General features: G+C 42.0%; 1 long non-coding RNA gene across 1 annotated transcript; it reads left to right on the top strand.

Annotated features, from left to right (window-relative positions):
• Positions 1-1986: 1986 nt before the first annotated feature.
• Positions 1987-3920, top strand: LOC116576606. Its single transcript, XR_004280222.1, has 3 exons — positions 1987-2089; positions 3409-3469; positions 3581-3920. It is a non-coding gene; the product is annotated as an uncharacterized LOC116576606 (long non-coding RNA).
• The last annotated feature ends 1274 nt before the right edge of the window (positions 3921-5194 follow it).

Raw genomic sequence — 5194 nt, 5'->3', positions numbered from 1 at the left:
CTGGAAATTGGTAAAAGATGGTCTCTTACTTTCATACATTGTGCTTTCTTAAGAAGTAGTGCAAAGGTTGAATATGTAAAAATGAAACTGGCTGGCAAATTTGGGCTGCATATGACTCAGTGGTCACTGCTTGACCATTGGGTCTACAAAGACAAATTTGTTACATGAAAGTCAATGTATGGGTATTTATGTATAACATATGAAACTGCAACTTGAAACAAGGTCAAAGGGGCGCCTGGGTGGCTCAGTGGGTTAAGCCTCGGCCTTTGGCTCAGGTCATGATCTCAGGGTCCTGGGATCGAGCCCCACGTCGGGCTCTCTGCTCAGCAGGGAGCCTGCTTCCTCCACTCTCTCTGCCTGCCTCTCTGCCTACTTGTGATCTCTCTCTGTCAAATAAATAAATAAAATCTTTTGAAAAAAGGGTGGGGGCGCAAGGTCAAACTAGGAGCTGATATACACTCCCACTGGCGAAGCATGAAAGTACCTGTTCTCCCAAATCCGCTAGCACCAGGTTTTATCAACCATTTCTGCCACTGCAAACTTATGCCTGAAAGGCTAAAGATTATATCTTACTGGTTTTCAGTTTTAACTGCTTTGACGACTAGTGAGGATAATGATTTATGAATTACCTTCTATTTTTGTCCATTTCCATTGGAGTGTTTGTACCTTTCTTTTTTATTGGTCATGTTTATTACAACTATTTTTCTACTAAATTTCCTGACTATTGCAATGCTACTTATATATATAAAAGGTAAGGATCCTAGCTATATTTATATTTATGAAGTTCTAATTTCTAACAGGAATGACACATACTCCCTACAAACTTCAAGAATATCTTTGCTAACAAAAAACCTCAGCTTAAAAATATGGTAAAACATTTTAGTTTTCTTATCTTGTCTGAGACCTGGATTAGGAGTTTTCTATGATGGGAAAGTACCTTGCAGTTCTGACACTTTCTTTAGGGAGTCTCACCAGGTCAATAATGAACAGAACACTACCCACTATTACTTCTACTGTGTGTTCCTTACTTAGGCAGGGGACTTATCACAAAGAAATACCACTAAAAAGGGAGTAAAATAAAGTCTACACCGTGACTATCAGAAGAGTCCTACCACAAACTAGCTTTGAGGAATCAGCCATTCATTCAGGCCTTTCAGTGACTCAGTGCTCCCGTGTTTACCTCCATCAACCTCATGGAAATATGGTAGAAACTGCAATATTATGTCAACAAAATACTCAGATAACACAAAATTACAAGTCTAATTTGTAACCAGGTTCTTCCTCTTTTGCCACGTAAATTAGACGGCAGTCTATAAAACAATAATGCAATTAGGAAAATGACATTAAGAAAATTACACAGTTTGTGGATACATTTTTATCTTTAGGTTCAGGATAGTTAAAGAGAAGAGGAGAGAGAGAGAGAGAGAGAGCTCGTGCTAATATGTAATGAGGGAGTAGCCTGCCCAGGAGTTTCTGAGAAGTTTGGCTGGTGCTGCCAGTGAGTGCTATGAAAATAAGTAAATAAACATACTTTGATTTTTGAGTTGCCACCAAAAGTTCACCTGACCCAAAGCAATTCTCCCATCATTCTGACATATATATAAAATCCCACCATTAAAATCACTCACCCATGAAGTTATTTATTCATTCAAGAAAGATAGTTCTACTATGTGTAAGACACTGTCTTAGAAACAGGAGAAAAGAAAAGAACGAGGCATGAGTCGTGATTTGGCAAGTGATTTCTCGCTCTACACATACAGACACTTGTCCTAATCCACCGCAACATGACAAGCGCTATGGCATATAGCGGTCTGATCAATGACTAGAAATGGAACACGGAATGTCCAGGAGCCACAATTAATCCTGGTGTAAATGAGGCATAGAGCCTCACTCTCAGGCGTTAACATTGAACTATGGCTGCTACATGGTGTCCTAGCTAGAGCCTGCCCAGGAGGTGGAGGGGTTGGAGATACTTTGATGGTGAATTCAACACAGGTGGAGACAGAGAACTTGACACTAGATGGAAATCCAACTGAATTATACATTTTCAGTTGAATTCCCCAGCCTGCGGACAAATCTTGGCTCTGTGGTACTTTTCTCCCTGATTACTACCCTGCTTCTGCTCATTTTCCAATAAAATTGGATATCCTTTTCTCACAATTTACAAAAAGTATCTTATTCAGTCACCAGTTAACGCAGTAACTGACGCTGGTTACTTCCAGAAATCACTAGGAAGGGATTGCCTAGCTCTCACATGATGACTTATTTCTTTCAATTTTACATGAGATACTGGGCGAAGATGATTTTTTCACTCCAAAACACAGAATTACATAGAATAAAAATAGCTATTTCCCTACCTTGGATTTTAAGTAGTCAAACCTATAAAATTAATAATTTGAGTTACTGAAGTTGTTTTTTTTAGTTAGTGACATCTAAAGAACTATGGTAGATAGATGTTACCTGTAAGTGACAGATATTATTAACAGTAAATTTACCTCAGTAGCATAACCCAGGGTTCAGCACAACACACCCACCTCATGTTTTGTAAATAAAGTTTTATTGGAACACATCGATGCCCATTTGCTCGTGTATCATCGATGGCTGTTTGCAAACTATGATAGCAGAGTCGATGAGTTGCACGGAACTGAAGCCCAAGATATCTGCTGCCTTTAGCTTTATAGGAGAAGTATGCATCTATGACTTGTATGCATAATTAAAACCAGCTATGTTCAATAGAATATCAAATATAAAACATACAGAGAAGGGGCGCCTGGGTGGCTCAGTAGGTGAAGCCTCTGCCTTCGGCTCAGGTCATGATCTTAGTATCCGGGGATCGAGCCCCGCATCGGGCTCTCTGCTCAGCGGGGATCCTGCTTCCTCCTCTCTCTGCCTGCCTCTCTGCCTGCTTGTGATCTCTGTCTTTATAAATATATAAAATATATAAATATATAAAATCTTAAAAAAAATACAGAGAAGGGAGAAAAAGACTAAAGTACAGCAAAACATTTTCGAAAATTCTGCCAAGTTACCAAGTTCATGGTCAGGCTGAAATCTAGCACGAGCTAGCTCCTAACATCTCAAGCTTTGGTCTCATTTATAGCTATTTTATCTGTTCTTTGTTAGTGAAAGTATGTGGTATTAATAGGCAGGAACTTTCTCACTGGGTGAGTTCATATCTGCCTTAGTTTCTTGATAAAAGGTACACAACCATCAAAAAAGAACTCAGAGAAATTTCTAAAAGGGTTGTAGCAACCAGCAGGTTAGAAACCACTGCTCTGCCCTACATCGACATGTACTATTCAGGGCCAGGAGTCGGTGCGCTCTAGGTGACACAGGAAATGTCGCACACTGACCAGCACACACGAGTGGCATAAAAATAGTCTCCATTACATTGTTTATCGTCCACAGGTTGGTGTGGAATCTTCCCTGAGCAAACCATAGAGTCGAAGCAACCAGCCATCCAGGAAAGGTGAGGCTGGAAAGAACAAAGGTACGTGCCCCTACGACACCGAGTTAACCAGCTGGCCAGGAAATTAAAGTCAATAAGCCAAGTTGTTTGGTTTTCGTTTTCGTTTTTCAGAAAGCTGTCATTTTGGCCATAAAATCTGCCATGAACTTAAAAACCTCAGTGGTGCAGAGTTCAAGGTATCTCCAGATTTCCTTAATTGGACATTACTCAAACTCACCTGGAAAGAAACATGCACCGCTCAGCACAGAGGCCCGAACCCAGTGGCCAGGGGTCATCCGAAGGAGCCTCTCCTTGAGAAGCCACATACTGCACTGGGAACCAGGAGCCATCAAACCAGGTCAGAAGACCTTATCCTTATTCCGGATTGGCCACTGCAAGTTGTGTTACACGAAGGAGAATCACAACCCTCCCCGCTTGGCAGACATCAGAATTAGAATCAGAAAGTGCAACATTTCTGGATCATAACGGGACTCCACAGATGGCGGCAATTATACTCAAAAGGCAGACACTGCTACTGTCACAAAGTCTGGACCTGGCGCCAGGTCGGCCGGAGAGGCCCATGGACAAAGAAGCAGCGCGTGGTTTTCATCAGAGGTTATGACTTAATTTTTATGAATAAAAGGCTGATTTTTTGGAGTCAGCCAAACCTGTGACTCTCTGCTTCCCCGTACCTGGTCTTCTCCCCGAATCTGAAATACTAAAAGGAAGAAGGACACGCGTCTCCAGACACCGCTAACCTCAAGCTAGAGGACATCTTCCTCTGATCCCAAAGGGTCAGTCCCAAATCCAAGAGCTCTTTATGATGGAATAATGAGTGTTCATGAGATCCTGATTATCTAATTAGCCAAAATGACTTTTTATTTTAATCTTTACTGAACATTTTCCAATTTTTTGGGACAGAGCAGAGTGATGATGACAGACTCAATTAGCTTGTACAGTGTTAGCGGCACGTCCGATAGCATATGGGGCAGAACCCAGCAGGATTCCAAGGCCGCACGCATTACCCTGAGAGATGCGCACTAGAGACTGAATTTAAGTCGGGCCCCGAGGTCGGCTGTAGAATCAAACGGATCCAATGCTGTCTTCTCAGAGGCCCACCACAAGCGCTCCTCACAGAGTAGCTCCTCACCCCATTCCCAAGATCTGCTGTCACCTGCTTTAACTCCTACCTCTTGCCATCACCACGTGACATGTTTTCATGTGTATCCTGGACATCGTTCTCTCTCTGCTAGAATATGACGCCCATAAGAGCTCGGACTCTGTCTCACTACTGAACCCTCAGCACCTACTATAGGAATAAAATAGGTATTTACTGATTGAATAAATAAATACAAACTAACTTTTCTTGTCATTTTATTCTTTTTTCTAAGAACTAGAAACTGAAGCTCTGTTCCATTTAACTCAGATCTAGCTCCTGGACCCTGCGATTGTGCCGGTATGACAAAGAACAGGAGGGGGAAAAGCCGAAGGGTATGGGGGCTATGAGAGATGTTAAACACAACCCAGCCAGTTCTCCGTCTTTATCAGTGGGGAAACAAATCCCAGTGTTGGACCACACCATGAAACCAATGCCTAGTCTGTCCCCTCCTTAGAAGGGGGCAGTGACAGAGCAAAGATCAACAACTATAAAGCAATGTGGGAAATCTGCAGAATTCTAGCACATTTACTTCCACCATTCTGTCACGACATGACTTGAGCAACAAAAACAAGCCCTCTCTTACGCCT

The sequence above is a fragment of the Mustela erminea genome, chromosome 17 (assembly GCF_009829155.1).
Source record: "Mustela erminea isolate mMusErm1 chromosome 17, mMusErm1.Pri, whole genome shotgun sequence".
NCBI lineage: Eukaryota > Metazoa > Chordata > Mammalia > Carnivora > Mustelidae > Mustela > Mustela erminea.
The sequence above is the reverse complement of the archived record's forward strand: the minus strand, read 5'-3'. Positions and strand labels throughout refer to the sequence as shown.